Below are 22,034 nucleotides of genomic sequence, written 5' to 3'. Positions count from 1 at the left end.
CTTGTTATTCCAAGGGAATATTCCCCTTTGTGACTTTGAAATTCTGGTTTGGGCCATATGTAGTCACTCTAAGGGCACGTCTTCACTACCCACCGGATCGGCGGGTAGCGATCAATCTATCGGGGATGTATCCCTGATCGCTCTGCCGTCGACTCCGGAACTCCACCGCAGTGGAGTCGACGGGGGAGCGGCAGCAGTCGACTCGCCGCCGTCCTCACAGCCAGGTAAATCAATCTAAAATATGCAAATTGCGTATCTTAGGTTGACCCCCGACCCCTGTAGCGTAGACGTAGCCTAAATCTGTCTCCTCCTTTCTGCCAACTTGCCACATGTGGCAGTCATGGTAGAGGCCTGACTTTTGCGAATACACTGGACTCACGTCTTTAAAGTGGAGGGTAGATATTTTCCTGATAGCGTGGGGAGTTTCTTTTTAAAATGGGCTGATGGGTCTATTGTACATTTGAAGTTGTCAGTCACAGAGAAGAATTGTATTTCTCCGACATGGTAAGGAAGAGAAGGGAGCCCATATTTTAATAGGGTGAAGTTTCCTAGCAGTTGCTAGGATATTGGTGCTACCACTGAAAATTCAGCCAAGTAGTTGCAAGAGTACTTCCCCCAATTGCCCTATCCAGCTGTAATGATTCTGTGGCTCCACAGCCTTCATGGGGAACAGCAAGGATAGAACTCAGATCCTTCTGCTGCAAAAATGCATCCATTCCTATGTGAGTTAAAAGAGAATCTCTGTTAATTGTAGTTATATTAGGGCAGCCCTCCGACCACTAATGACATGACAACATGCATTGAGCAGGCCCAACATTCCATCTAGTACTGGCATACATGCAAACTTGCCAGTATGTTACAGAGCAATTAGGGGAGAGCCATTTATTCAAAACTCTGCATAGTTCCACAGGGTAGAAAGAAGCACGTTGAGAATCCAAAATAGCATGCCAGATGTGTGGACTTCATATAGACCCCATTCTCACTGGATAGGAAATCACATTAAGTAGCCACTGAAGGAACCTGTTTACATCAATTTTAAATAGAGTAACAAGTAACAGTTTAGCTGGATCCTGTGAATGGGGCCAAAGCACTTGAGAACTGTGTGTTAATACCAGAATAGACAAAGAATTTTTTTTTTTTAAAGTGACAGACATTTAAGAGTCTAAGTCTCATTACTTAGACTTCTATTTCATTTAGGTGCTTTTAAAAATGTTACCAGGGACTTCAGTGAAACCAAATTTAAACGCAAGAATGCTCATTTTGAAGGCCATGGTAGATGAGTGCCCTTCATGAGTTGCCAAGTCTCTGGGAGTTCTGTATTTTCTAGATGGAGTTGTTTCTTATGATGCTAATGTCATCCCTAAGTCTTAATGTGATTTATAACCAATACTGCCTCAATATGTTTATGACAGAAAAAAACTTGCACAGTTACCAATTCTCTTTAACTTCCTGGTATGGGTCATGGAAGTCTCTTAAGAGGCACACTCCAAAGCTTTTCAAACCTTGGGATCTATGAACTTCTGAAGCTCAGTTCTGATATAGAAATATGCAAATTTGGTTTGAATGAAACTCTCAAAGGCTTGTATAGCTTCACTTCTACTTGTATCACCATGACCTGTAGTATTGTTAATGATTGTTTATTTCATGCTGTCTGCTAAGTGGCCTAACCACTCCTAATTGTCTACTAAACTGTTTTTTTCATAGAATTTGGCTTCTTCTACTGAATATGTCTTTCATCATCCTTTAGCCAAACAGCTTGTTTATCCCTAAGATCAAGCACACCAGTCTCCTGTCCACTTTGGGCTGAGAGTATTTATTAGACATTTATTATACTTTGATAAATCAAAGAAGTAAATACAATTGTTTGAATGCCCCAGTTACTGGACATTCTTACTTCCATGGCACTTAGTGTTTTACAATGACACTACACTATATTGCACAGTAAGGCTTGTCAGAGAATAGTCCTGATTACAGAAATGACTTGGCTATTCTTTTAACTTGTCTCACAAGATATGATCTCTCATTAGAATAGCCTTTGTGAAACATTAATTTAATTAATGAAAATGGTGACACTGAAAAATATTATCAGGCATAAAATTACCCTGGATTTTCAAAGGAATAGTACCAGACAGAAAAATATCATGTAGGCAATCCACATTCTTCATAACTTGTCATGCAAGAAATGATGATCATATTAAGTTGGATTACATGAATAATTTATTATGTCTACCCACTATATTTGGAGTCTTTAAAACCAGTGGGATATCAGCATGTAATTAACAATATTGTTATTTATAGACATTAAGCCACAAAAACCTACATTAAAGAACCATTAAAGATTTGCTATAAACCAACTAATGCAAATAAATTCAACATTAGGGTTGAAACTTAACTAATTATTTGCTAAGCCTGGTTAGTGCATCAGTTTTTGAGGTCCTTTCCGAGTTTCTCAGTACACAGCACTACCATATCTGCAGATAAGGTTAAAGTTAACATTTTAAATATAAATATCCTTATTTTTGAGTGTTTAAATAAGCACTTTAGTGTCCAAAGGTTCTGTATGTTTCTTTTTAGGTTGTTTTTCTTTTTTTCAATTTAATCTCCTCTTTAACTAGATTGTGAAAAGGAGAAACCATATGTAAAAAGAAAAATGTTATATTTTTTTCATTGTTTTTTTTTTAAATGTCTTGTGTCCAAAAGTACTTCAGACACAGTCAGAGGTTGACCGAAACCCAAACCTTCAGTTAAAACCCCAGCGCATGAATTTTTGGGTCAAGGGTATTTGGATTCAACCACTGGGTGGTGAAATCTTAGTCACATTCTCATTAATGGGAGTTTTGCCATTAACATCAACTGGGCCAGGAATTCATCCATTGACTCCAAAGTCAACTGGTTTGGAATCTTGGGTTGAATCCAAAACCAGAGAGTGAGGAGAATTGTAAATTGTGGTGACCATAGCATAGGGAAGACACATAGTCAAGGTGAGATTTTCAGAAAGGGAAAAGGTAAAGGCAGAGACATTCACAGGCAGTGTTTTTGAAGTTACTTTATATCCTCACATGCCTTATTAATTGACAATATTCTTCTGCTCAAAATATACCTTTATAATTACAGGAAGACACTGTGTTTGGGGATGGTAGGGTGACTATAAGCGTAATTTAGCCTGTGCATCAAGTATCACTTATTAGAAAGCACAAATACTAAGGTCTCAAACTCTAACATTAAGTTGAATCTACAATTCTATGCATTTATTCATCATTTTCCTATTTTAGAATATTAACATGGGATAAATATTTCAGTAGTTAGATTTTGAGCTACACAACTTTTGGAACAGAATCCAGATTCTGAGACAGCAATTACATTTTTTCAGTTCCCAGAAAGTTTGCAGAAGTCTTGGAAACAGGCATCACATAGTGCACTTCCCCCCCCCCCCCCCAAAAGAAGTTTTAATGGGTACATTTATATGGTAGTAAAAATTTCAGACACTGGAGACCATATTTGTCAAATTGTTTTCTTTATTGTTAATGCTCATTCTGCCCCACAATTGTAACTGAGTAACTTTGGAAACCTTTGCACTATGGCATCCCATCAAACATTTAGATCGGATTGGACAGCTGTACTGTATGCTGCACCCCATTTAGATATATTTCCAAATGAACAGTAGAGTAAGTACTATTTTGCTTCAAATTGAAATGACATAATGTCAGTTTAACTTAAATTGAGAGAAGTACCATAAAGAGAATTTGTCACTAAACAAGGTCAATGCCAAAATTTGAACTGGATGATAAAAGGGGACTAATATTTTTTTTTGGGGGGGGGGGGATTACAAAAAGAATTTCCTATATTTAACAAATTTTCTACAAAATCCAAATTTTAATGACTTGTGCAGTTTCTAGCAAACAACATTTTAATTATCTAGATTCATGGGGTGAAATCCTGACTCCACTGAAGTCAATGGGAGTTTTGTCATTGGCCTTTCAATTTCATTTAATATCCCCATATTTGGAAGTAAATAGGACTGCTTTATTTACCTGCTCAAAACTATTCCTTAATTTGTATACCTCTATGTTAGACCCTCATATTCATATCTCTGCTAAACTAAACAGACGCAACCTTTTAAATCTCTCCTCCAGTGAAAATTTCTCTATGCATATTGTGACAGGTTGGATCACAGAAAACCCCTTGGGAACTGCCAACTGATGTGCTGAGACTACCCCTGATCCTGTTTCCCCTGGCAGCTTGGGACTTCAGTGCCCTGCCTGGTTTGAGCCAGACACGTGAGCCTGCTGCAAACCCAGACACAGGTCTGAACCACATCCCCTAAAAGCTGCAGGCTTAACTGAAAACAGCTTAAGAAGTGTTCCTGTCTCCAGCCCTTAGGTACCCAGCTCCCATTGGGGTCCAAACCCAAATAAATCTGTTTTACTCTGTATAAAGCTTATACAGGGTAAACTCATAAATTGTTCGCCCTCGATAACACTGATAGAGAGAGATGCACAGCTGTTTGCTCCCCCAGGTAATAATACATACTCTGGGTTAATCAATAAGTAAAAAACGATTTTATTAAATACAAAAAGTAGGATTTAAGTGGTTCCAAGTGATAACAGACAGAACAAAGTAAATTAACAAACAAAATAAAATGAAACACGCAAGTCTATGCCTAATACAGTAAGAAACTGAATACAGATGAAATCTCACCCTCAGAAATGTTCCAGTAAACTTCTTTTACAGACTAGCCTTCTTCTAGTCTGGGTCCAGCAATCACTCACACCCCCGGTTACTGTCCTTTGTTCCAGTTTCTTTCAGGTTTCTTTCAGGTATCTTTTGGGGGTGGAGAGGCTATCTCTTGAGGCAGCTGAAGACAAAATGGAGGGGGTCTCTCAGGGCTTAAATAGACTTTATCTTGTGGGTGGAGACCCCCCCTCCTCTCTTCTATGCAAAATCCAGCTCCAAGATGGAGCTTTGGAGTCAGATGGGCACGTCACATGTCTATGTATGACTCAGTTTTTACAGGCAGTAGCCATTGCCCACATGCTATCTTAAATGTCTCCAGGAAGACTTCTTATGTGGATTGGAGTCATCCAAGATCCATTGTCAGTTAAGTGTTTCTTGATTAGGCACTTAATTTGCACATTCCTTTCTCGGGAAGCTGACCAAATGCTTTACTAAGGTTACTTAAACTCAAACAAGTACACAGCCAATACTCATAACTTCGAATACAAAAATGACACATGCATACAAATAGGAAATAGGAGATATGTTACATGGCATATGTAGCATAAAACATATTCCAGTTATGTCATATATACATTCATAAGCATATTTCCATAAAGAATTATCACACACATAATCATTTTCATTTATAGTTTCTGGAACTCTGTAGATATATTACCCAGTTTTAAATAGATATGGTTATCCAGAATGGAATGTAGCATTCTAAATAAAAGGGTTACCCTTTTTATTTTGTCATTAGGTTATTTGATTTGATCTAGGGGAGTCAATGGATCTGTTTGTTTGGCTTTCTAGATAATCTTGTAGAAATTACTAAAGTATTTGATAGGTACTTTTAGTTATTAAAAAGCCAAACAAATAAAAGTTTGTGATGGAATTATAATATATTCAGTACTATTTTCTATTCCATTCTTTACACATCCTAACACTTTGCTTGCTTTTTCTGACTGCTATTGTAGAAAATATGAAGTTATAAAATAAATAATTCTCACAGAGCAAAAATCCAACCAAAATTTATAGTAGCAGAAAATAGTTTAATTAATACTAACTTATCCACTGTTTTTGCTTGTTCCAAGATGAATTCTTAATGGTTTAGTACCATTTTAACAGAAAAAGTGTATCTTGACAACAAGCTGAGGTTTAGTATGGTTGATTTACCATAAACTTGAAGATTAACATCCCTCAACAATCAAGCTAATTTAGTTGGTGCTGTTGTGAAGTTGTATTCTGCTTTGCTAACTGAACTGAACCTAAATGGGACAGATGCTGTTGGTTCATCTTTTTTCAGGTTACACTGTTGCCATGCAAATTTAGTCCTTGCCTTAAAAAAATATGTAGCTCACTGGAATGTTTTGCTAGACTGAGTCCCCTTCCTCATTACTTCATTCTGATATGAGGCATTTGAAGGAGATTATGGTCTGTCAACAACCACAAAGTGTTGAGCCAGATCACCCAATACTGTGATTTTTGAAAAGTTAAATTCTTTGTCCCTTCCTATACCCTCTAAGAGGAGTCTATTTTACATACATGTTAAGCACTACATACTTGTTACCTGCCTGTGGACAGAGAATGTTACTTTGGGGGCGTCTGCAAAAGATGTTTCTGCCATCATCATGTTGCAAAAAGTGTACATGTGAAAGGTTACAGGCTACCATTATCAAGGATCATGGCTTCTGATTTGTCAATAACAGATGTTGTATTGCCTCCCACCATGTTGGATGCATCAGAACACTGCAGTGATTTACTGAAGGCTATAACAAGCTAGTGCAAAGATATCCATACTAACAATAGCAGCACTGTTCTTGGAGTGTCTCCCAAAGCAGTTGCATAGGACTACTACAGAATTCTACAAATTACTAATAACCACAACTAACAATAGACACAAAGATGCTGCTGCTGATTCAGCCTTCTAGAAACAGCGAAGCATCAGGCCAGCTCTTGACCACTTTGGTATTTGCAGTCCTACTCTTGTGAAATAACTCCTGACAGAGCTGTTCACCAGCTGTACTCTATCTCTACTTTCTAAGGCTTCCAAAAGGCAGACCTTTATGGAAGATTTGGGTCTGTTAATAACTCCAGTCTTGATCTTGATATTATCTTCACTTGGGCCAGCATGCTTCATAATATGAGCTTGCATGAAAACTTCCCACTGCTAGAAAAACCTAAAGAGGACATGAAGGTAGAAGCATAAACTGTCATGCATGCAGCTAAGAATGTGCCTGTTCTCATCAAAGGTATCTGTTGCTCATGTGTTAACATGATTGAACAGTAGTTGATGATATTGCTGTATGGCTGTGGATCATGAGAGTAGTGATGTAGCTTGCTTCCCTAGGTTTGTCTGCTGAGACCTGAGTCAATAATGGCCTCTTTCAACATGTGGTACCAGCTACCTGCTTGCCAGCAAAATACTCTATTTTTATCATATATTGCTACTAGTGAATGGCTGCTCCTCTTTGACTTGTTTGCTCTAGCACTATTGTTCTCTGTGGAACATTGTTGCTCTTACAGTGCCATACCACACACCAGAATTAGTAGGCACTTTAGGACACCAGACCATGTGCTTTCAAAACATGCTAGCACTTGATGACATGTTTTACTATCTTTTCATGCAGCTGACACTTTCTGATCATGGTCACATGTAGGTCTGTGATTCATGTTTGACTCCACCACTATCATATGCTCTAGTATTTGTGCTTCCTAGTGTGTGTTTTTTGGCATGTTATCATTCCATCATGTATATAGGATGGCTACTGTGGGGCTGGCATGTTGTTACAATGTGTTGGTGTATATACACGTGTAAAAACACTAACAGCAATATTAATGATCTGGTATGTAGCTGGCCACTGGTCTGGCCATTATCAGTTGCTAATTTACTTTAGGCATCATGGTAGAAGTTACACCTTTGAAATGTATTAACTCAGATATTTAAAACCATGTTCCTTTTCAGTGGGTAAATGATTAGTTTATGAGCATAACTAGCTAAACTAGAATTCAATCTAGGCCAAATATTGCAAGAGCTCCTCCTAATGGAGCTAACATATTTAAAATAAACCAACAAAAACATCCCCTGGATTTGTTAGCATGTGGTTCCTAATCTTAAGGTTTTGATCTGTTAAAAAAGGATCATTTTAGATATAGCTATATCTAAATGAAGACATAGGATGTTTCACAGTAAGGTATAGATTCCTTTTGCAAATAGCTCTATAGTGTGAAGTGCACAGCTTGCTACATAAAAAAAAATTGCTCTGTTACTCTTCTGACTCTCTGTGCATGTGTATCTGTCTGCAATTTTGTTTACTTTGGGTAGTAATACTTTTAAGCAGATCATGAATACTTCCCACTTCTGACTATATCAACATGCAGTAAATTAACTGCACGGCTATTCTTTTGCAAAGTCAAAAATCTGTATGCAGCAAGCATTCAAATTCCATTTACACAATGAAAGGACAGCTGGCTAAATTCAATTTTTGGCTCATAATAAAGACTTATAGATTCCAATCCTATTTCATGTCTTCAGTGGCACACAGTCCTCTACTCACTGGCCCTGCTAAGGATGACAAAATGGAATCTTAATCTAAGTTGACAAAATGTTCTCAACAAATAGATAAACATGCTTTTAATTCAAGTCATCACCTGTAAAAGAATGGGCAGGCTGAGTAGAAAAGCCTGTAGCAGGTTGATAGGAAAAACTTCTATGCTTTTATTCTAATGCATTGTTTTCCTCTTTTTCAATACTAAAGGGAAGTCACCTTGAGATAGTTTCAAATAATCCATGCTTGCTAAAACAAAGGGGCATCACAATCTAATGAAATATCATGAAGTGACATCTACAGTTTGTGACTGAAGAATTCAGTACTTTGTTTATACAAAAAAAAAAGCATGATGGTCAGGTAGCTATTAGGACTCAGTCTGGGTCCAGTTAAACTGTGCTTGACACAGACCTGGGCTTATGATTATGGCAAAAGTGGCTTCCATTGCATTTATAGTTTCCATTGGTCCCTGCTGCTGCTGGGGCCAATTCATCCCCTATCATAAATGAGAGTTGCCTCAGTGCTGCTCTTCTACACAGAGCTGCAATGGCCACTAAGAGGCTATTGTGGTGGATGGGCGATGCCAGAAAGCCACATTCCCTTCCGCTGAAATCCTGTACAATGAGGGCTGGGAAGGGAGGTATGTAGGGCTGATGGTGATGACTCTACACTATTTGGGGACTATTCTTACGCTTAGAACTATTTAGGCCTCTTCTGTGTCTGATTTGCACTGCTAGGGCAGCACAGAGCAAATTTAGAATGGCACAGGGGATATACCAATAACTCTTTCCCACCAGTTCTGTAAATTCCCCAACCAGAACCACACTTCTTTTTTCTTTTTTAAATGAACCAGTAGGGTAATTATCATAAATAAACACAGCATATGTTACTATCATTAGAGCTTAAAGACAGCTGGTGATTTTCAGCTAAGATATATTGGTCCAAATTCTATTTTCAGTTACTGCAGGAATCAGTGGACTTACTCCAGAGAAACAGCAGTGTATTTGAGATCTGAATTTGGTCCAGGCCAGGGGACAAGATGAAGAGAAGGGCAAATCTACAATTCCAAAGAAACCATATTACTCCATTCCAGTAGTACAAAGCTTTTCAGCAATAAAGCACTGGATTTAATTTCAAGAACTGACAATAACACATGATTCAGATCCTGAGTCACAGATGCATAAGGTGAGGGGGATTAAGTATAATGTAGGTGGCATTTCACAAAGGTATATTGCTGAACAGTGCTTTAAGCAGAGCTATGCCTGCTAATATATATTTCTGTAAATGTCCACAACATGAGTAACTTACTCAAGTCTTCCTCCTGTTTGTAAATCTTTTCCACTTATCGAGGAACCTGTGGTTTAGAGCACTCAAAGTGACAGTCATTCAAGGGATGATGTAAGGTGACATTTTTATTCAGACTTAATTCTATAAAGAATAAAACCCACCAATTATAATTTGCCCCTTTATAATTCAGAGAGTAAATGGGAGTTGGGTACCTAACTGCTATTTGTGCCACCTGAAAGTCTCCCCTTCAGACTTGGGTGAAAAGCCCATTATGATTTTTTATTTTACAATTAACAGTTTTCTTTATATTATTTCAGCAAAAAAGAGTGCAGCATATATGAATATGGCAGCACACATGCCTTTCCTACTCTCTAAATGATGCAGTTTAAATTAACAATTTCCTCTCTATTTGCAGTATTCACTATAATTGTAAGAATCTTTATGGTCCCACTTTTTTCATGTCTTTTCCTATCCACAATAGTCCTGATCTCATGACTGTTGATGTGTCACAAAAAGATGTATAATATCTTTGTTATGACAACCAATTGACAATCAAATAGGGGTGTGTGTGTGTGCATGCTCATGCACTATTCACTTTAGGTCAGATTTACAAAGGTATTTAGGGATCCAGATGGGCACTTCTGAAATTTCCACTCCCATTGATCTATTTAAGCACTTCTGTAAATCTCATTAGGTGCCTATCTGTATATTTAGGTATATAAATAGTTTTGTGAATTTGTTTTTTCTGAACATGCTTTGGGCCAAGTTCTGCTTTCAGTTCCACAAACACAGCTCCACGCCTTGAAATCAAAGGGAGTTGCACACTCCCCTACAAAAGTAGAATATGCTTGTTAAGGACAGATGCCATGGTGATGAATGTTGTTCAAATTAAACCTATTAAAGCAAAAACAAAGTTAATTTTAAAAGTAACAATTGAATATACCATTATATAACTTAGAAGGCCTTACACACGTAGAAGATAATTTCTTTCTTAGGTTCTGTCAGGGTTCCTTCCCCACTCTGAACTCTGGGGTACAGATGTGGGGACCCGCATGAAAGACACCCCCCCCTCCAGCTTATTTTTACCAGCTTAAAAACTTAGGTTAAAAACTTTCCCAAGGCACAATACTTGACCAGTATGCTGCCACCACCAAGTGATTTAGACAAAGAATCAGAGAAAGGACCACTTGGAGTCCTATTCCCCCAAGCCCTGCACCCCTTTTCCTGGGGAAGTCTTGAGAATAATATCCTCACCAACTGGGACAGATGAACACAGACCCAAACCCTTGGATCTTAAGAACAATGAAAAATCAATCAGGTTCTTAAAAGAAGAATTTTAATTAAAGAAAAGGTAAAAGAATCACCTCTGTAAAATCAGGATGGTAAGTACTTTACAGAATAACAAAAGATTATAAAACACAGAGGATTTCCCCTCTAGGCAAAACTTTAAAGTTACAAAAACAGGGATAAACCTCCCTCTTAGCACAGGGAAAATTCACAAGCTAAAACAAAAGGTAATCTAACACATTTCTTTGCTATTACTTACTATTTTTGCAAGACTAGATGCTTAATTCAGATATGGCTTAGGGAGATGTATTTTCCCTTCCCTGTTTCCTTGTTGACTCCGGGAGAGGCAGACAAAAAACCTTCCCCCACAGATTTAAAAGTGTCTTCTCCCCTTATTAGGCCTTTTGGTCAGGTGCCACCCAGGTTATCTGAGCTTCTTAACCCTTTACAGGTAAAAGAGGAATTAACCCTTTACAGTGTAAATAGGGATTTTATGCTACCCTTAGCTGTATGTTTATGACAGGTTCTGTAACGGTGCCTTGGTGGGTCACAACTGAGGATGCCAAATTCAGGATGAACCGCTGAGAAATAGGGCAAACACAACCCCAAACTGGTGGTTATTTTTTCATATGACATACCAAACCAGCCACAAAAGTAAACTCCTGTTTCACCACACAGGCTAACAAGAAGTCATAAAAGCAGTTTCCTTGGGAATTTCAGTTCTTATATCACTACCAAAAACATTGGATTCAGAGATGAGTAGTTCTTTATAACCAGTCTCATCAAATGAAAGGTTCTCCTCATCCCAAAGAACAAGCCACACATCCAGGTCAATATTTAACTTAGATCTTACCTAAAAATTGTGCTGATGCCAATCCTTTAGTATCTAACATCTAAAGGTTTATTCACAAAAGAAAGAAAGAAAGGTGAAAGTTAAAAGTGATTAAAGGAATCAAATACATACAGTAATTGCAGAGTTCTTGGTTCAGGCTTATAGCAGTGATGGAATAAACTGCTGGCTTAATAAGTCTCTGGTTGCTTCCAAATCATTGGAAGGTCCTCAGTTCCTTGGTTAGAATGCTCTCATTAGTATAATTCATAGTCCAGAGGCTTGGGCTGGATAGTGTTTGGAGCAGGATAGAGACAAAATGGAGGTGTTTCCAGGGCCATTTATATCCTTTGCCATATGGTGGGAAAACCATTGTTTCAAACAAAAACCTCAGCACAGATAGTGGAGAGTCACAGGTGACCAGATAGTGTTTGGAGTCATGTGGGCAAGTCACATGTTCATGCCCAATTTCACTCAGTCATTGCAGGAAGCCATTATCTATATTCCAGACAGCACGTTTGTAGGACAGATCACTCAGTGAAGATGGGCATCTCCCATGACCCATTGTGAGTTAAATGTCCTTTTGATGGGCCATTCAATTTGAATCGCCCCTCCAAGATGTGTTGGCTAACTACCTTGTTAGTTATCCCAGGAGCAAACATTTGAAATCCAGGTCTAGAGCCAATACTCATAACTTCAAAAACAAAAATAATACATGCATACAGATAGCATAATCACAATCAGCAAATCATAACCTTTTCATAGATATCTTACATGCCACATTTTGTACAAGATTTGTTGCAAATATATAATAGTGGTTGCAACAATGATCTATCAGTGGTGGGCAACCTGTGGCCCATGGGCCACACACAGCCTATCAGGGTAATCCACTGGCAGGCCATGAGACAGTTTGTTTACATTGACCGTCCGCAGGCATGGCCACCCGCAGCTCCCAGTGGCTATGGTTTGCCATTCCCAGCCAATGGGAGCTGCGGGAAGTGGTGGCCAGCATGTCCCTGTGGCCCGCGCTGCTTCCCAGAGCCGGGACCGGCGAACCGTGGCCACTGGGAGCTGTGGGCAGCCGTGCCTGTGACGGTCAATGTAAACAAACTGTCTCGCGGCCCACCAGTGGATTACCCTGATGGGCCGCAGGTTGCCCACCACTGATCTATATAGTCATATTTTAGTCAGATAACATCACAGGTTCTACTAGTATATTGGCTTCAGCGCTTGGTTTTAGTCCACTTCCATACAGGTTTCAATCCATCAGGAAATGAACTGAGACGAGCAAGCATCTCTAATTCCCATTAGCAGTGTCAATACAAGGTATTTGCTGTATAATCATCTCTGTGCATGTTAATAAACAGCATTTAAGGTCAAAATGTCACATATAATTATTTTATAAATAGTATCTTTGTTTAGGCTGGGTTTTTTTTAATTGGAAGGTGATAGAAATAAAGCTAGAAGCAATGAAAATGCATCAGGACTGTGGCCCTGAGATTCAGAAATAAGTGTGCTTATTTTTTTCTTAAACAGCTGATATTATTATAAAATTACTTCTACAGAATTATGGTGTTTTTGCTTTGTACACAACATTAATAATCTGAAGAAACCCACACTGCTACAGTTGGATTCCATATAAAAACAACTTACTAAGTATGTACAAACATACTTAATAAATATACCATGTACCCTGTTGGGGTTCTGCGACAGGGTTCTGATAGCTTCTGCAATAGAAGACAGGGAGGCCCACTAGAGAGTTCCCAGACTATTTAAAGGATTATTACCCAATTCCTATACACTAACATAATCCAGAAAGGAATGAAGTTTCAATGATCCATTTAAATCTGGACTGCTCCCATTCTTGGGGCACTAAATGAGCAGGTAGAATGAGATCCCCAAAGACCATTGTGCATTTATTTAGGTAGGATTTATGTTTGTTTTGTTTGTTTTAACAAATAGCTTTAAAGAGGATGCATGCCTAAATCACCATGAAAGGGAAACTGATATCAGCGAGATTGGGTGTGGTCACTGTGAACAAATATGAAAAAAGAAAAGAAAAACGGGTTGGGAATCTACATAAATATTATTCCTTCACATGTGAAAGTAACTCATCTCCATTCTTACTAGAAGTTTTGTTTATAGGTAGCATGGTTTGGAATATAACCCAAAGACTCATGAAACAATGATTAGCAAAATACCCTATCTAGCCTCAGTGCATTCTCATGCTCAGATAAAGATTTGGTTCAGAGGTCTGAGCATAGGACTAGGAACTTCCAAATTCTAATCCTAGTTCTAACAGTCAGGCTTTTCTCTCTCTCTCTCTCTCTCTCTCTCTATATATATATATACAGTGTTAGGATCAGGTAGTTGCAAAGATTGTTCAAAACCTGTGCTGTCTCCTGTCTGATACTGAGAACAGCTTGGCTGAAACAAAAAATCTTAGGTCTGGTGCTGCCAGTTTTTAACAGGTCTGGAGAAAGAACAAAAACTATTTGAAGCTGGAAAATATGAGGAGAGCCAAACTAATCTCAAGATGTGGGCACCTCAGAATCCTGGCTAAGAACCCTCCCCATCTGTCCATTAGTTCTACAATAATTATTGTCTTGTAATTTACACAAGTATTTGAGAGAAAAGAGAAAAAAACGGTAATAAATAGTTGGGACAGTGTTAAATTGAAAATATTCAAGTCAAGGTTATACATTAAACTTGGCTGAACATTAGGGTTTATTTAAATTCTAAATGTCATGATTCTGACATTATTCATCTTAATTACTTTCCCTGACCCCATTTTTTGTGTGTGCAGTACTCAACTTTATGCTCCTTTGCTAAAGGCAGAAAAGTAGATCTGTTCCCAATATGGAAGCCAACTAACAACTCATTCATGACTGAAGCAGATGCTTCTGTTTTGTAAATTATTTGTGATTTGGACAAAGTGCCTCCCCCTAAGAGGATGAGCTGCAATGGTCAAATTCTAGCCATTCACCCTTCCCCCAGGCCATCAGCATTAGCACTTGAAACACAATACTCAGAAAGTGGACAAAAACTGCGTATATAAAATATATTTTTGGAATCCTTGGCAAGCTGCACCGACAACTACTTAAGGAACAACACACTGACAGTTTGCTGTTTTAATCTGATGGATTGTGGGCATGCGATCCAAAAAATGATTTTTATTTTAGAATATCATCTGTTCTATGGCAGTTTGTCATAACATCAGACAATATAATCTATTGCAATGTAAAAGAAAAACCCTAAAGCTTCTTGTGTTTTGATCAGATACCTTCTTCTATTTCATTAGACTAATACGGGTTATCCTGCCCCATTGTGTGTACTAAACCCAAGGTATCACGCCACAAAAAATCAAATTGGTACTTTTTCAGTGTTTTGAATCATTTCAGAAATGTGGACATTGCTGGAGAATGGTGTATCTTAAAGCACCTAATGCCAGAACAAACTGTCATGTTGATCAGTTACTAAGCAGTGCTGTAGAGGCTGTTAAATTTTTTTGGAAGTCCAGAAAGTGATTGGGTTGATTCTGCCAACAGCTAAGACTACAACAGTGATTGTTTTTCAAAACCAACATTCAGTCATGTGAAATTTATTGAACACATTAACTATGGAAAAACAACTGTTGTATAATGCAGTTGATTTCCACCAACTTTTTAAGATTATTTAGATACTTATTTACTTATTCTTCAGATTTATAAAATGCATTCATACATGCCCATCCAGTGCTCTGGGTGCCTAGCTCATAAATTAAAAAGCAGAAATCAAAGGATTGTCCATAATTATGTGCAGCTGAGCTCACTCCCTCTTCCACAGCTTTGGAGAGGAAGGTAAAAAGATGAGCTTTGCAGTGTGCCTGGAAAGTTAACAAATCTGAGCTCCAGTGAACCTAGGGAAGAGAGAGTTCAAATTCAAAGACACCTCTCTGGGAACACCTGGCCAGCAACTCCCTCTTATTAATATTATGGGAGCCCCAACTGGCTCTGCTAATCTCACCTGGGCTCTCTCAGGTAACCATATCCCAGACCATTTAGAGATTTATAGGTTAAAATCAATAACTTAAATTCTACCCAGAAGCTTACTGGAAGCCAGCACAGAGCTCTAGTCTAATAGGTCCTAAATATTTGACTCCAATTAACAAGTGGATTGCAGTACTATTATACACTAGTTTCAGCTTCGGGAAGGTCTCAAGGTGTAAATAATCTAATCTTGAGGTGGAAAGGGCATAGATCATTGTGGCAAGGCTCACATGGGAGAGAAAAGGGTGTACTTTTCTTGCCAGGCACAGATGGAAAAAAAACGCAAAATAAAGCAAAGTGAAATAGTAATTATATTCATTATTTAGAACCAACTCCACAACAAAAATGCATTGTAAAGCATTTGAACAATGGTCAGTCTTTAGTTTGTTTATTTTTTATTTATCTTTATTTATCTTAAGTGTTTGATCTGAACACTGAGGTCTGGAAAAAATGCCTTTATAAATTCCATCTATTTGTTTTTTTCAAGACAGGATTAAGTCGTAAATTGATTATGTTCTCTACAGGTGCCTGCATGGGAAAGAAACTACTGATAGAAGATGTCTCTTTAAGGTCCTGAGCCTGCAAATATTTATGCAGATACTTAACTTTACAACCATTAGTAGTCCATTGAAATCAATAGAACTTCTCACATAGTAAAGTTAAGCATATGTGTAAGGGTTTTCCGAGCTGAGCAGTAATCTATCAGAAAAAGGCATAATGAGATCCAGTGGTTCGAAGCTGAAGCTAGACAAATTCAGATTAGAAATTAGCAATTTTTTAATAATGAGAGTAATTAATCATTGAAATAACTTATCTAGGGACACGGTGGATTCTCCATCACTTGAACTCTTTAAATCAAGACTGGATATCTTTCTGAAAGATATGCTACAGGTCATACAGATGTTTGGGCTTGATACAGAAATTATTGGGTGGGGTTCTATAGCCTGTGTTATACTGGAGGTCAGATTATATTTCATAATGGTTTCTTCTGGCCTTAAAATCTGTCAATCTATGGTAATATTCAGCAGTATTCAGCTCTTCCACTACTAAAGAGTGTGAATGATTTAAGTGGAAGTATTTAGTAATCAGTCATCACAACTGGTTTTTTAAATTCAGTCAAAATTCAGTCAGAGCCCTGACATCAGCAGCCTGTTTGCAGCACAATGACCTCACCCTGGCTTCCACCAGCCTGGTTGATCTTGCTGGGTTACACCAACAACCCCTCCAGCCCTTAGTTTCCTCAAAATCATCTCCTCTGTATTGCTCAGCCCTTCTCACTGTAAGTTTGCTGCTCCTTTAAAGAAACAGTACATAGCACCAACCTGTTAATTTGGTTAAGGGTTTTACTCTTCAGTCTGAAGCACTGCACTGAAATGGTTGTGTAACAAAACAAGATTAAGTTTATTGACAGATAACACATATTTAAATGACACAAAGTAGAAGGAATTGGGATAGAAAGGGCTACAAGCAAAAGTAAAAATATACCTTTAAGACTAAAACCTAACTTAACAAACTAGAGCCTTTTTTTCAGAGTAGCTTTCTCACCACAGTTGTTCTTGCAGCATCGCTGGTCAGTCCTTAGCCAGGATCCAACACAGAGCTCAAGGCACTTGGTTTCTTGTCTCCTCAAGTGAAGGATGCCAAAATGGCCTTCTCTCTCTCTGCTTATATCCTCAAAGCTTATCTTTATTGTGAAAGTCAGGAAGCCTTCCTGAGGGCTTGCTGAGTCCACCAGAATCTGATGCTATGTTAATTTTTGCAGTCTCCTCCTCTCTTCATGATAGTGAAGTGAATAACTTCCCCACTCGCTAGTTCAATGGCTTCATTTACCTTTTATGTAAATGTACTTCTATTGTTACTCCTTGCTCAATTGACATTCAAGCAAACGGGACCACATTCCTTTGCATAGGGTGAGGTGCCAAATACATTTGGAGAACATATTTCCAGCACATATTTATAATTTTGCATATATCACCCATACTAACACAACACAATAATGTTAATGACCAGTAAGTTACTAGTTTGCATATGATACATTGCATAACCCCTTTTAGATACCCATTGTGACAACACTGAATTGAGGTACACTTATCTGGTCAGACCAGTTAAGGCTCACTGCTAAATATCAGGGACTCTCTTGCTCTCTAACATTAGGTGCTCTTAGGTTCACTCCTCTCCACCAGCGAAGATGCAGGATGGCTAGCCATTGGCTGACCCAAAGGCAGCAGGTCCAGAACCCTCTTTCTTGTAAAGGGAATCTGCCATTTATATTTTCTTTCCCCTTCCTATGTACAACTTCCATGCCATATTCTTGAAGCGTCTTGCTCCAGCATAACAGCTTGGAGTTGGAGCCTTTGATTCTGGGCAACCAAACCAATGGAGAGTGGTCAGTCATGACCCTGAATTTCTAGTTAAACTGATAGGGCCTGAGCTGCCTGATTTGCTCACACTATGGCAAAACTTTCTTTTTCTGTGAAAGAATAATAGGGTCATGCCTTTCCACAGCAACAATGACCAGTAACATAGTACAATGTCTGACGATAGAAAATAGGGCTGCTATTGCCTACTGCTGCTCACTTTTTCAATCCGAATAGTTATAATTTTCCATTACAGATTGAATAGTCCTTAAAACAACAGCTGTATGAAGTGAGGATTGGACTTTTCCCACTAGTTGCTGGCTGCCATTTGTTGAGTGCTTGATTTGCTTCTTTCAAAACATGATCAACTGTTTGTTTTGTTGTGGGGGGCACTTTGTTTTCCTTCAGGCTGTCTCTGAGTCAATGACATTGGGGATGGTGGTTAATGAAGACAAATGATGTTCTCAGCCCCAAGGCTACTGTTTTCATTTTTTGATACCAGACTCACAATCAAGGAATGAGGAACAGAGGGGATCTTTGTGCCTGCAGCAGGGCTTCTGATTTATTCCCCGATGTTCTTTCTTTAAAAGCTCCTGAAAAAGTTTGTTTTTTAAATAAAATGTTTTAGGGATTTAAAGGAGCAATATTTCTTGTCAATGAAATGTAAGGACACACAGAACCCAGCCAAACCAAAGTCAATGACTATACTCTATTGTTCTTCTTTGTGTGTAGCTGACACTAGTGCTCAGCATACAGAAATGAAAAAATTGTTTTTAATCTTAGCTGGTGTAACTTGATATAGCTCCATTGAACTAAGCGGAGTTACACCTTTTTTTACCAACTGCATATTTGGCCATTGTGGGTATGTTGAAAGATGTTCCCTCTCTCTTCACATATTTATTTATTTATTCATTATAAGCTATTTGGGACTGGGACTATTTATGTGTTTGTAGTGACTGGGACATTTAGATATTATTATTAATTAGTTTTGCTGCAATAATGATGGGCCATATATTCAGCTGGTGTAAAGCAGCATAGAACTTTTGAAGTCAGTGGACATGTAGTGATTTATTCCCTCCAAGGTTCTGGCCCAAACGATTGTAAACACAGCTCACGTGGCATGTTTCTAGTTTAATAAGGAAAGCTCTCTTACAACCAGGTTTCTAGAGAAAATATTCATATTTATGACTTTAATTTCCACTTTTGTTAATATTCATTGAAACTTTGCTGTTTTCGTAAATTTTCATGCCCTTAAGCTCATTTGTGAAAATTTCAATGAAAAGCAAACACAAAATAGGATGAAAGTTAATTCATTTACAGTATGAATGTATATTCATGGGAAAATGTTGTATTCACTAATTCTAAATGTTTTATACAATGTAGGGTTTAATAAATGTAGATGGAAAGAATAGAACTTCTATGTAGACATATTTACCTCTTTCTTCTAGCATGGTTTGACTTTTTCTACGGGATGTTTAATCTCGTTCTCCATGAATCTTGAGCTGTGTTCTAATTGCATATAATTAGTTTACCATTGCAATTAGAAAACCGACAAAAAGGTCTCGAACAAAATGGTTGAAATATCTCAGAGAAAAATTGTTTGCTGCTCTGAATCTGAAAGCTTCAAAGTTAAAATTCAAAGATGTAAAAATCTTTGAAGAGAGATTATCTGAGCAATGTGGAAATCATTTTATCTATTAAATCTTCTCCCTATTCCATCGCTGCAAGGATCTTAAAAGTGAGTGCACACACACAACAATGCTTGAAATCATCTACAAGAGGGGAAATCCTGCCCACATGGAAATCAAACTGGCATAAGGTTATAAGGTAGACAGTGCCTAATGGGTTTGGCAAGATCAGGTAGCATTTGGGGGAATATTACAAACGTTTGCTGGTGTGAAATGGAATAGTATATAATAAAAGAAGAAATACTATAACTGATTCAATACAGTAAAGGCATTTTATTGAAAGTACAAACCTCACTTCAAAGTATATTATGATACTTGAATAATATGTCAACATTCTGGGATCCCTTTATCAAATTATCTTACACGTTCACATTAAATAGTTTGACCGGGAGTTACATAAAATATCATGTCAACATGTTTAATTGCCTAAAACCAATGCTTTAGAACATAGTATGAACAATCGCTGTTACCCCTTAACTGATTGTAAATGAAGTGTGTTAAGATTTGTATGCAATCAGCTAAGCTTACATGGAAATTGATCGCTATGATTCAGGCTGCAATGAGACAGTAATTCTAACCAGATACACCATCTTGTTGCTGTTTGCACTGAATTGATCAGGGCTTTATACTGTAGACAGGGAATCTTTTTTATAGATTATGCTAGTCAAAATCTCTATTACAAAATATATATTATGTGTGATACTCTATAAACCTGACAGCAGCATAAAGAGTATACTGACCCTTTAAATACTCACTTCTGGATGTTCAGTTTTCCTCATTACTGGCACCATTCATCCATTCTTTGCAGGTTTACCGCTATTTTTCTTCATGATTTTTTTTAAAGATGAGAATGGGCAAACTTTGATGTAATTAGGGTGACCAGACAGTAAGTGTGAAAAATTGGGACAGATGTGGGGGGGGGGGGGGTAATAGGAGTCTATATAAGAAAAAGACCCAAAAATCCGGACTGTCCCTATAAAATTGGGACATCTGGTCACCCTAGATGTAATTCACAATACAGTATTTACTCTGGCCATTTGAAGAATATATTATTCATGGCTTTCTCCTGGTACAGTAATCCATCAGAAAAACAAACAAACATAATTCATCCTACAAATACTACAGGGGTCGGCAACGTTTGGCACGCGGCTCGCCAGGGAAAGCACCCTGGCAGGCCGGGCCAGTTTATTTACCTGCTGATATGGCAGGTTTGGCCGATTGCAGCCCCCACTGGCCGCGGTTCGCTGTCCCGGGCCAATGGGGGTGGCGGGAAGCGGCGTAGGCGAGCGATGTGCTGGCCGCGGCTTCCCGCCACCCCCATTGGCCAGGGACGGTGAACCGTGGCCAGTGGGGGCCGCGATCGGCAGAACCTGCCGCGTCAGCAGGCAAATAAACTGTCCCGGCCCGCCAGGGTGCTTACCCTGGCGAGCCGCATGCCAAACGTTGCTGACCCCTGCTACAGACCATTTCCACATCACTTAAATGACTTAAAAAAATAAATAAAGCTTCTTAGAGCAAATAAGAGCACCTTTTAAAAAATATGGTGATGGAAAAACCTATATTGTATTGAATAAGATCTGAGCCAAACTTTTCACCAAAACTGAATGAAACCTCCTGGGAGAAAGAATGTCTTTTTTTTTCCTCCCTATGGGGCCATAGTTCTCTCCTGTAATGAAACGCAATGCCAGAAAGTTAGAAGTATGTAGTGCTCTGTGAGGGTCAATTCTTGGTATAGCTAATAGTGCCTCAAAAAGCTGCCTTGTTACTATGGCAATTTACCCCACTTAATAAGGGCGTTGCTTTGGTAACCACAGCTTGGCGAGCTCATAGCAAGATTGTAGCATTTAAGTGTGGGTTGTACGGGGTGGGAATGGGGCTTGCGTTGTGTGCCTTTCTGACCCCCTTCCCTATGGAGTGGATCCCATGGTTGTATGCAAGGTTCCACTGCCAAACTCTGGAATGCTTCATATTCCACCCACCACGCTGGCCCAGCTTGCAGCAACATTGGTGGCAGTGGCTTCAGCTTCCAGGTACATCTGTTGCTTCTTTGTTATAAACAAGGTAAGCTTTTAGTAGCTATTAAATGATACATTGGGTGGGGGGTGAAAATAACTCTTTTCTGATTTGTTGCCTCAACTGTCAAAAAAGTTACAAGCTGCCACTGCTGGAGAGAGAATTCTCAAAATATCACCAGAGACACCATTTTCACGGTATTTCTATCCTGACTGGAAGAACTCGATATTTTCTGAGAAAAAATCAGTCCTTTGACCCCTTTCTCTAGCCCTGTTTTGCAGCCC

The sequence above is a fragment of the Malaclemys terrapin genome, chromosome 8 (assembly GCF_027887155.1).
Source record: "Malaclemys terrapin pileata isolate rMalTer1 chromosome 8, rMalTer1.hap1, whole genome shotgun sequence".
Classification (NCBI taxonomy): Eukaryota; Metazoa; Chordata; order Testudines; family Emydidae; genus Malaclemys; species Malaclemys terrapin.
This window is presented reverse-complemented; position numbering follows the sequence as displayed.